At 38.0% G+C, this 12,500-nt stretch overlaps 1 long non-coding RNA gene across 1 annotated transcript in view; it reads right to left on the bottom strand.

Annotated features, from left to right (window-relative positions):
• The window catches only part of LOC135195996 (uncharacterized), a 50,489-nt gene extending 42,965 nt beyond the window's left edge, over positions 1-7,524 (bottom strand). Inside the window, exons 1-2 of the long non-coding RNA XR_010310257.1 lie at positions 7,278-7,524; positions 4,803-5,013 (exon numbers count right to left, since the gene is read on the bottom strand). This is a non-coding gene — a long non-coding RNA (uncharacterized LOC135195996). The remainder of the gene's footprint in view (positions 1-4,802; positions 5,014-7,277) is intronic.
• Between the last annotated feature and the right edge of the window lie 4,976 nt (positions 7,525-12,500).

The following is a 12,500-nucleotide window of genomic DNA, read 5'->3' on the forward strand; positions in this document are numbered from 1 at the left end:
CAACTTCTATTGGACCTATCCAGCCACCTTTGGCATCTTACGTGCCTATAGATGCCTCTCGTGCGAGACGCCCAAAGTTCGTTGCAAGCGTTTCAACCAGTTTTTCTTCTTCTTCCTTTTTTCCTTCGCCTTCTTGTGAATCACAGTTGCTTTCAACGTGACATTGTCTGCCAACGGTCATGCGTTGTCTGCCTGGCATTTTGCTTGCCTTGCAAGTGCCTGCGACTCGATCATCATTACGTGTAGCTACGATTGGCAACTTCATCGCGCAATTGTTGCCAAGTAAAACAGGAGGGGAGAAATAAAAGCAGAGATCGTCCATGAAGGAAATTAAAAGACATGCATATGAATATATATACATGAATACTAAATGTGTATATATATATATATATATATATATATATATATATATATATATATATATATATATATATATATAATTATATATATACCTATAAGATATACAAATATACACACACATATATGTATATATATATATATTATATATATATATATATATATATATTATATATATATACAGTATATACTATATGTATAATATATATATATATATATATATATATATATATATATATATATATATTATATATATAGACTATATGATATATATATATATATATATATATATATATATATATATACTGTATATCATATATATTATATATATAGAGAGAGAGAGAGAGAGAGAGAGAGAGAGAGAGAGAGAGAGAGAGAGAGAGAGTAGGGCAATGATATTTGCGCGGGCATTTATTTTCTCCCCAGGACGAAAACAAGCCTGTTGTTGCGGGAAAGTCTTCTTACTGGGGGGCGGGGGTTGAGGTGGGGGGGATGAAAGGAATTTGCATAATCGGCTCAGACGTCCGAAGGCAAAAACTCCTACCGTTTTAGCTTGCAATTCCAGGAACACTTCCTCCCTTCCTTTCGCGCGCGCGCGCGAAATATATATAGCCTATACCTAAGGTCACTTCGTATCCATCCCGTCCGGCCCCGAGATTATGCAGTGACCCCCCTCTCTCTCTCTCTCTGTCACTCTCGTTATCTACCGAGATAAAAAAAAAAGAAGAAAAAAAAAAGTGCGTCTCGTGGCGTGGTCGGTGTGGTCTTGGCCTGCCACCTCGGTGGCCGCGAGTTCGGCATGCCACTGATGGGTGAGAGATGTGTCTTTCTGGTGATAGAAGTTCAACACTCTCGACGTGGTTCGGAAGTCACGTAAAGCCGTTGGGCCCGTTGCTGAATAAACCACTGGTTCCGTGCAACGTAAAAACACCATACAAACAAAACAAACAAACAAGCAATCTATTGAGATAAGGAGTCGTGGATTATCTCCATCACGCGTAAGACAGCTTTCACGGCCTTCTTTCTGAAAAAGAGCCCGTACTGGCATAAGGCCAACTTAATCTTCAACAACAACTGAGCTTGCAAGTAAACTGAATTAAACTGAATATACAATATAGGCTAAATGTCAAGCGCTAGACCTATGAGGTCATTCAGCACTGAAACGGAAATTTGACAGTTAAAAGGTATAACAGGATGAAGACCTCAAAGCGTTGCACTACGAATCAATTGTTATGAGAGGATGGAATGATAATATGAAAGGAGGCACAGTAGAAGGAACGAAAGGGGTTGCAGGTAGGGGCCAAGTGCACGCTGCAAAGAAGCTTCAGTAATGCCTACAGTGGACCGCATGAGGTGCACTGACGGCTCTAACCCCCTATGGAGAATTTGGAAGTAAAAGCATCGGTTTGATAGAAGAAGGTATGTTAAACGCGTTTGTTTATGTTTATGGTGGCGAGCGTTTTAGAACAAACAAGTGCCTGTGATTCCAGGATGCGTCTACGGTGCTATGAACATGTTGCAAACACGTGTCGACACCTTGTCGCATACACGTAAGTTGAAAACAAATCAGCTACCGCAAATGGAGAAGTCATCTCTGGCCAATCATGGATAATCGTATGCAGTAAAGAACGACCAACAGCTCGTTAATTTGTACTCTGTTTGTGATATGTGTGTGTGTGTGTGATAAGCTCCCTACGAGTGTTTGTGACATGCTTTACTATATTGTAGACGCAGGTTTGTTCCATACACCGTTGGACTGTGGAGCAGCCTCCCAGAGGAAGCCGTGCTATTCATGGAACTTCTGAGGTGCAAGCGAAGATGCAATGCATTGCTACCCTAATACTATTTTCCTATTTATTTATTAATATGCTAAAGAATTTTACGTTTTCAATAAGCGATCTCCTCTTTCTGCATCCCCCATTATAACTTCTGTTACTTCTTCCTAGTGAACACCTTAATATTCTGGGGAAGTTTGAATTTCAAGTCAGTGGCCCCTGTGGTGGGCTTGTTCCGTATGAATGGGGTTCATCTCCTGAATAATAATAATAATAATAATAATAATAATAATAATAATAATAATAATAATAATAATAATAACAATAATAATAATATGCACGATCCCAAGGTCCCTGAAAAGGAACCTGGATAAACTAGATGCTGAAGTAGCTCCAGGACTCATTACTAGAAACGGAGCACACAGTGAGAAAAGTGATGGATTCAAGGAGGCAGGATGCAACCCTGAACTTCCCCACACTGTGAAAATCACCCAGTCGAATAGGATGACTGTGATAAAAAAAAAAAAAAAAAAAAAAAAAAATCAAAGCAACAGAACCCGTGCTTTCGTATTTATACAGTTAACTATCATAAATGGCAAATAAGTTTTTTTTTTTTTTTTTTTTTTTTTTTTTTTTTTTTTTTTTTTTTTTTGTTTTTTTTTTTTTTTTTTTTTTTTTTTTTGTCACTGTAAACTGTACTTGGTAAGAGTAAAGACGCTGTCACACTAGCATAATTTCCGTTGACTTTTGAATTTGACGTCGACTTTTCATGTTTTGGCGACGACTTTCTGGTGTCGTCGTCACGAATTTTGGAAACGGTACCGATCGAATTCAACCCATCGCTTCTGTCGGCTTTATTGTTTATATCTTGGAGAGCGCACATTTCAAGTCATCAGATGCAAGATGGAGTTCTTGGTACAGTGGACAAGACTGCCAGAACAGTTTTTGGTCGAATATATGGGGGAGAGACGATACTTATGGGACCATAAGCATGATAGTTTTATGACAAAGGGTCTTAAATGAAAAAATTATCAAGAGATCACCATGCGACTCCAGGGAAAGCTTTCCTGAACTTGCTGATCTTTATACAGATAAGCGTGCTATATCGTGAATATCAGATTGTTATTTAGCCTAGGTCTGCTCTCGTTTTTTTTTTTTTTTGGGGGGGGTGGCATTAGCAAATAATATAAACAAAAATCTTTAAAATTTTTAGTGTTTCTCTAGCTTAATCTATAATACAGTCTGACTGTGGTTGTGTAAACAAGGTTAGCCTATCTAGGCTAGCCCTAGCTTATTTTTTAAAATAAAACTTTTCACGTCTTTTTAACCATGACCGAACCCAAAGACTTTTTTAATTCTATGCAGCATCATTAAACACATGCAAGCACGACCCACTAGTTGCTTTGTGTTATAAAGCATAGTTGTTTTATCATTCCGGGAAGTCACAGCTCAGATGGTTTGTTTACGTTTTGACGACGACAACCACGGTATGAAAAATTTTTGTGTGACTACCAGAGTACGGAATGACGTCGACTTCTTTGGAAAGTCGACGACAAACTCAGAAAAAGTCGACGGAAATATCGCTAGTGTGACAACGCCTTATGGCATTTTTTCTTCGTCAGATTTAGCGTCTGACACTTTGCAAAACAATGGATTACACAAATATTCTAGCCAAAGGAAAGTAAGTCCGGAGGAATCATGAAATGCCTTTTAACTCTGTTTGGGAACTCGGAATTACTTGGAATTTCCCAAGAATAACTTCTCCATTAAAAGGTCTTTATCAAAATTGCAGAGGACCTTACCTGGCGTCAGCGTAAAAAAAAACATTTTTCGCTTACTAGGGGAGTAAGCCTACAAACTACTTTGCTGTTATTCTTGTTGTTCTTGCTGGGGGGGAGGGGTAGGAAAGCCTAAAAAAAGTCTGAAAAAGGTGTTTTGCGTTCAGATAAAGATACAGGAATTTTAGGATGGGATATTTATGATTTATTTATTAGAATGAAAATGTAAAAAATAAATAATGTGCATGATAAACAGTATAGAAAAATTATTTCTGATGAAATGTAGCATATTTATTTTAATTTTCGTTGGTGAAACCATGCTGTGTTTGACCATAGATTGAAGCACGCAGCCCGAGTAAGCTGGAGGTCGGATCATGCCTTGTTCATATAAATACCCCCAGGCTCACTTTGTATGCACTGACGCATTTCTATATACCATTAAAACGTCTCCTGTTGTAGTGGTTGGCCCCAAAGAAAAACAAGTTACTACTGGCACAAAACCAAGAATCCATGCAGGCTTGAACTAATACAACAAGAAAAACAAGGGAACTGAGCTTCTTGTACAGAAAACGTTGATAGTGTAGCCTACCGTTCTATATACCTACACAAAAACCCACTAGAAATGTTTATACCTGTTTTTTTGTTAAGTCTTATCACAAAAAGTGTTTTTTATGATGAAATTGATAAAAAAAAAAAAAAAAAAAAAACGGAATTGGTGGATATTTCTCATAGAAAAATACCGCGAATAAGCGGGTACCCAGTGAATAATGGGGCTGTATGTTCCAGAGAGAAATCACAGAATGCGTGAGTCCGCGAACAAGAGGGGATTCACTTTATACAGAAGGCTCTTTTAGAATTGCTTCAACATTCCTAAACACAATACATCCCTCACCTCTGTGCAGGCACTATCGCTCTGCGCTTCCTTCTATTTCTTCTTCTTCTTCTTCACTGTCTCCAGCTTTGTCCGTTTCTATATGTGGTTACTGTATCCTGTCGTCGTTCTCCACCTTCCTCTGTATCAAGATGCAAGAAGATAAGGTGCGTTACTGCGCAGGTTACCTGGAGGCATGTTCGTGAACTGTAACCAAGTACCGAGACATTCGCTGAAAAAAAAGCGGGACACCATATCTTAAAAATAAAGCCTAAAATCTTCTTGAAAATGATCTCATTATGTTTCCCACACCAAAATTACTGAAGGAGTAGTAAGCTAACCTAACCTAGGGGCTTGGTAAAAAAAACCAGGGCTTGTGCAATACCAGTACTGTATATCTTAACGTAACCTAACCTAGGGCATGACAACAAGTACTATATATCTCTGGAATTTGGTACCGGCACCATCCCTGTAAGCGGGACACTATATCTTAAAAACTGACCGTATTATTTTCCTTAAAATAATCCCATTATGTTTCCCGTATCCAAATTTCAAAATAGATAGGCTACTAGGCTAACCTAACTTAATCAAACCTAACCTAACCTAGGGTCATGGCCAAAAAAATGGGGCTGGTGCAATACTCTTTACTACATAATCTGTATCAGCAGAACCTAAAGATAAATACTTATTCCCAAACTTATGAGCTATGGATCCTCCCAAATAACTTCAAGACTCATTTTCTATCACAGATTCTGTGGTTCTCCCTCCATTACATTTCCTATGACATCTTCCTCATTCTCAGTCTCATCTATTACAGTTGGGAGACGTTTTATGAGATACGTAGAGAACGTATACTGTATACTACGTATGTATGTATGTATCATATATACTATAGTATATTTTATCATTATAATGTTCCTTACAATGAAAATTGCAAACGGCCTATTCATATGATGATATGAATGAAAAAAAAATTGGAGTAAATTTCTTCTCTCTCTCTATACACACACACACACACACACACACACACACACACACACACACACACACACATATATAATATATATATATATATATATATATATAATATATATATATATAACTGTCATTTTCATCTTTCTAACCCCACGATAAAAGTAGGCCTATTCATGCGGAAGAAATCTCTCTGCCTCTTTCTCTCATGATCTTCCCATTCCTTTACCAAACAAATTGTCTATTTCATATACATGAAAACAATTCTAATAATTTTTTATTTTCCCCTCTCTCTCGCTTTCGTGCTGACTAGAATTTTCTCTTAGCAACTACCTATTCTCAACAAGCATAGGTCTAGGCCTAATTATAATTTTGTCAGTATTAACCAGTGGACATGGTTTATTTGCTTTGGGGATCTGATGGAAGATATTACATACTGTATCGGGTCTTTAATTGCTAGAATTATTGTTATAAACTTATGGTTCATTCAGTTATGCAAGATGCTTTCCTCTATCTCTCAAATAACTGTCCACCTTCCTTTTCCCAACAAATAATAGGCCTATTTCGTGAACACGAAATAATTTCAATAAAACGTTCGTGTCTCTATCACTCGTGCTGATCAGTATATCCCCTTTGTGGTTATTCTTAACTGCACATAGGTCTATAGGCCTAATTTCAATCGTATTCTTTTAACCAGCCAAATATGGTTTACTTGCATTAGTAATAGAACGGAAGCTATACTGATACACTTAAAGTGATATAAGTATTCATATAGGCCTATAGTAAATATATTTCTCCACAGTTTTAAATGTAACCGGTAGACTAGGCCAAACTATACTCTGTTTTTTTTCATCTGTCCATCCGGCTGTGGGGTTTTTGTATGGTAACACTGCGTCCCGGGCTTTAAATAGTTACGCTACGTGTAAGTTTTAGGTAAATAAAAGGATATTTGGGTGTACATTTGCAACTGAAAAGTGTTTTATAATTTACCTGTATGCAATTTCACCATTAATAATTCGAAATAGGTTATTGTTATTATTGTTGAATGTAAGCTCCCTTTTCGGGGTGGCGAATGGAACAGCCAGACGCAGTGGCGGGAAAATTGCTTCTCTCGCTGTTCACTACGGCAAGATGTCAACGTATTACTTCATTATACGTAAGTATATCAGTATGTACTGTTAATTTTTATAAAGTGCGTTTCAGCCAGATACGATACGACGTAACTTGGTTTAGCATCTGTTTGATGGAATTTGCGTCTGGCTGTTCCATTCGCCACCCCGAAAAGGCAGCTTACATTCGACAATAATAACAATATTCTATTTCGAATATTAACGGTGTAATTCGCATACAGTAAATTATTAAAACACTTTTCAGTTGCAAATGTACAACCAGATATCCTTTATTTACCTCAAACTTACACAGCGTAACTATTTCAAGCCCGGGACGCAGTGTTACCATACAAAAACACCACTGGCGGATGGACAGATGAAAAAAAACAGAGTATAGAATCAAGATGGTAAGTACCTGAATCAACAACAGTGGAACTGTCATGCACAGTAACTGAGGTAAACGTTGGTTCGGTATTAGATCATCCTTCAATTTTCTTGCATTTGCAGGGCAGTAGTTGAGCAATTCATGTCAGAAGTTTCCCTGAGGTTTCTTTTATAATGGCTTTGTTGCCAGTGAACCGAACACGCTCCTGCTTTTTTTGGTGTTGAAATGGTCACTTCTAATGCAGATGCCAGATGTTCACCCATCAGTGTTGCTCGTGATAAATTATAAAAAGTAACGTGAATTTTTCAAAAAACGTAAGAATGTATCATCACTTTTTCAGAAAAGTATCCAAAAAAGTATCACATCATCCTGCATAAACATAGAGAAATTTGCATGACTAAATTAATAAACACATATTTACATCAACGTAGCTTTGGTCGTTCGTCTGGCAACGAACCACACAGTGACATGTCTATTTTGTTAAGAATATTAGTACAAAAACACATTTGTCTATAATTCTAGTATTTTATTATGAACTATTATGTTTGGGTTTAGTATGTTATCAAGAACTACAGGTTGCGTGATATAATAATACCATTTATAGAATCTATATAGTTGGAAATATAGGCATCAACTTGGCAACCTTGCATGATGGCAACCTGGCATGGTTAAACATATGATCATCAACTTATATTAAATTCAACAAAATATTCATTCTATATCTAATTATCACCTTATGTTCATTATGTAATACACAAGCTGCTGCTGGATAACCATTATTCATCTACCTTATGCAGGGATTGAGCTGGTCGAATCATTGATTCACTTGGCTCCCATTCATAGCAATCTTTATCTCCTCCATTCTCTTTAGTCAACAAAATGCCATTTACTGATTCCGTATTCAATCTGTTCCACACATCAGTTTTTATTAATTTCACCTGTGAGAATATTCTTTCCACATCAGCAGAAGAGTGTGGAAGCACCATTAAATCTAGCATAAACTGAGAAATTTTAGGGAATATAGGTGTCCCATCGCTGCATTTCATTTTCCTGACAGAGCACCAAAATTTAGTAGGATCATTTGATTGAATTAATTTCTCTTGAAATGTTAATTGCCTCCACTCATCATTATACTGATCATAATGAGCCTCGTCTACCAGCTGGGGAAATTTAGTGAGGATCTAGCAACTAACACACTGGTTGACGTTGAACTTGAAATATTTATAACTTGTAGTCTTGTGCAGCTATACTACTTATGTTGTCACTTTGTGTGACTGAGTAGTATCAAGCAGAACTAGGCAACCACGACGTGAACAATACAAGTATGGCTCAAGGATAAGACCTGTGATCTGTAGAGTTTCCTTCTCAAAAACTTCCCTAATTCCTATCTCAACGTCTACAGAAAATAACATCCTGTAGTTCTGTAAGAATATCCATTACCATAAAGTTATAGGCAACTGTAACGTGAACAATGCAAGTAGGGCTCAGATATAAGACCTGTGTTCTGTAGTTTCCTTGTCAGAAACCTTCTTAATTCCTACCTCTACGTCTATACAGTATATAACATATGAATATTGAATACCATTACTATGAAGTTTTGATTCAAACAAAAATGAGTTATATACCATACTAACTTAATGCTCTTAAAGAGGTTTTTACTACAAGAGATCACAGATCGTACCCATTTTCTCCTATACATTTCCGGATCTTGAAGGACACGGTAAAAGCTAGTCTTTTCACTTCGAATATTGCCCCCTTTCTGTGTTACAATATCCATAAATACTACGTATCATAATGGCAATGACGCATTAAATCCCCCCCAAAACTACGAGAATCGTCATAAATTCGTGAAAACTATCGCTTAGTCGTAGTCGCCCAAAGGAGGCCGTTAGTGGCTTGCCCAGCGGCTAACGATGGAGACACCATGTGACGTCATGCCCGTGAGATTTGAAAAATCGACGTAATTCACCTTATATCATCTTACATCTTGCTTTATCCAATGTATCCTGACTTCTTAAACCTTTTTCCGCGTGTCATTTTCTACTTCGTCCTCCTTAAAACAGCTCTGACCCATTTTTTCCTATGAAGGTACGCTTTTATCGCATCTTCGCCGTTATCTCATCATTTCTGGCCTTTTCAGCCTCTCTTATTCCTGACGTATTAGGCAAACATCACTTCACAACCTCGACACTCCAGCGTCTACTCTGTTTTCCATCTTACAGTACTTGTGGGTAGTCATTTAGAGCAAGAGCCTGTGATGGCACGCTCCAGTTTAATCTAAACCAATGCCCAACCTTTCTCTCAGCCTACCATTATCCGTTAAGTTTGTTCCTATATATCTCTAAAAGCTAACAACATTCATTCGTCCGGCACTGATACTAAATTCATTTTTCCATTTTCGTAACCCCCACTTTATAATCTGGCTAAGATTCACTTTCAAAATTCCTGTATCTTTCAATGATCTATTGAAACTTCTCTGCACTGTCTTCTGTAAGTATCGTTGAATAATCTAGTTATGGGCCACTGTAAACTCCGTTCGTCTTCAGTTTCCTTATATTTCCGTAAGCTTTCAACTAACTCTTCTACCTATTCGCCCATTTCATTTTTTTATCAAGACATCTAACGGCGGAAAGAAACCAACCTTTCCTCTAACCACATTCCTATTAAACGTTACCTTTTCTAGATAGAAAATTCTATTAGCCTACAAATTCCTTCGCCATCATAGGTATTCCACACGGTGCACATAGCGCTGCATCTAGAACAAACCTGTCATTTAGGTTTTTCGCTGATTCAGGGAGTAAGCCTATAAACTACTTTGTTGTTGTTCTTGCTATTGTTACTCTTGTTGGGGGTTGGGTAGGAAAGACCTATGGAAAAGCCTAAAAAGGTTTTTCGCCTTATTGCTAGATAAGTCTATGTCAGTTACTTTTCCCTTTTTTTTTTTAGTTTGCCCTAAAATGTTCACACAACTCGCTCACTTAAACACTCGAATCACTGACATTCTTCTGGCTAACGTATATATTTTAATTTAGTCATGGAGATCTGGCATTGCAGTGATAGTCATCATCACCTAATCATTTAAGACTAACGAATTTGCAAGAGATAAATTGCTCGGTCTTTAAACTTGCTAGTTCCTAATATGTATCGCCATACTTTTAGTCTAAAAAGCAAACTAAAAACCAGTGGGTATCAGATATCACTCTCACCAGGCCAGGTGTGTTTGTGCTCATATGCAAATGATCACAAATCAATTGTGACTGTCACAATCTCTTAACTTCGGATTGAGGCGGAGCAGTTGTTACAAACCTATGGTGATACTAGGATTGTGACAAGACCCTGGTGCTGTAATTACGCCAAGGACTATTTTTTTGGTGTCTTTTGGGCAGAATAAACTTCCAGCTAACAATAGCCATTTAAGTTTTATACTAAATTTCTTTGGTCATATCCTACAGTCAACACGAGAGAGAGAGAGAGAGAGAGAGACATAACTGAGACTAAACACGAGCGCAATACACATTCACACACTAATATATATATATATATATATATATATATATATATATATATATATATATAATATTTGGTTCCTGCTTGATTGAAATGCTATGCATACGCATCGAAAGGAACCTTCAATGACAGTTCTTGTCGGCAGAGAATGATAAAACCATCAGAAGAAGATCCAGTTATTCACAAAAGATATTATATATATATATATATATATATATATAATATATATATATATATATATATATATATATATATATATATATATATCAAGAACGATAGGCTGCACAAACCCTCGTGTTTTTAATAAAGCATTTTCACGACCCTCGTCTCTCTCTACCCGAGACATTTAACAGAACTGAGTAACAATTAAAATTTGAATATACATTCCAACGCATCGAAAACGCAAAGACACGATGCAGTGAAAACAAAATAAATACGGTATAATTAGCCGAAAGGATGAGATTTACCAGTGCCAAAATCTCCCCCCCCCCCCCCCCCCCCCCAACCCACCCCTTTCCTACGTGGTGAATTTACATTCCACTTAGTTAGGGCAAAAGAAGCAGATAACACTAGAGCATGAATTCGTGAGAGTGCGTTCGTGGATTTGTTGGCTATTAAGTGGGAGGAAAAGGAACGTTGTTGCTTTTTCTTTCTTTTCGTTTCCCAGTTCCTCGTCCGCCATTTTCGCTCTCTGCAAGTCGCAGCTTTCGTCTGAATTGTTCCAACCGTGCAAGACGAGGCAGTTTTTATTGCGTGATTGATCATTCCCTCGCGAGGAAGTACGGAAATGCAAATCGAGAGATGTTGGGGAGGGGGGCTTATCAAATGACCATACTTGGCAACTGACGACATGCCTAGGACTGGGGTGGGGGGGGATAGGGGATGGGGAGGGGTTGACTTTACCAGGTTAGTGAATAGCGACGCGCCCTTCTTTTTCTTCCTTTCCTCGTATACGTCTTTTGACTCCTGTTCTTGATTGCAGATCTGCCTGACGTGTTTATGCTGATTTTCACGTAGCGTGACTCCATAATAAAAAAAGACACCTAGCTGTAGTAGTTATGGTACGCAGCATGAGAAAAAGGATAAAAACAAAGGAGTTTTATAAACCCGTGAACCCAACTCTCTCTCCCCCGGGTGTTGGGGGGAGCTGACAGGGTTTGTTCGTTACTGGAAGACACTTGCCTTTCGGACCCAACTTTCACTTAATTATTTATTCCTTGAGGAATCTACGTATGAATGGGGGCGTTTGGAAATGACTAGTTATCCTGCTTTTCATGTGATCGTCCCTTAGATTTCTAACAGCAACCACACACAAGATCATTCCAGATCATTTCGATGCTTGTTGGTGGTTGAACGATCCAGTTGCCACTTACAGTAAAAAGAGCGTTTCATTTAATGCAAGCGAATATCCGTTTCACCGGCCGAAATTCCATGCCCCCACATCACTCGCTGGGCATCAGAGATATGGCATCCGCCAAGAAGTCATTTCTCCCCTTCAGGGAATTACGCACAAGGAGGCCCTGTAGGCAAAAACTTGTCACCTGACATCGTCCATCTTATGAGGCGAGAGGGGTGCCCACACTTTTGAAAAACATGGTCAATCTTTGAATGAGAGACGGCCCCATAGAGAGTCGGGGGGCTTCATAGTTTAATATCAACTACGATGAGTGTTTAAAAGAGGAGTATGGGACTGAATAAAGGAATGGAAATGCACGGGAGAGGAGTAAAAACGTGTGGAAATGGCGA

This window comes from Macrobrachium nipponense, chromosome 17 (assembly GCF_015104395.2).
Source record: "Macrobrachium nipponense isolate FS-2020 chromosome 17, ASM1510439v2, whole genome shotgun sequence".
Lineage (NCBI taxonomy): Eukaryota > Metazoa > Arthropoda > Malacostraca > Decapoda > Palaemonidae > Macrobrachium > Macrobrachium nipponense.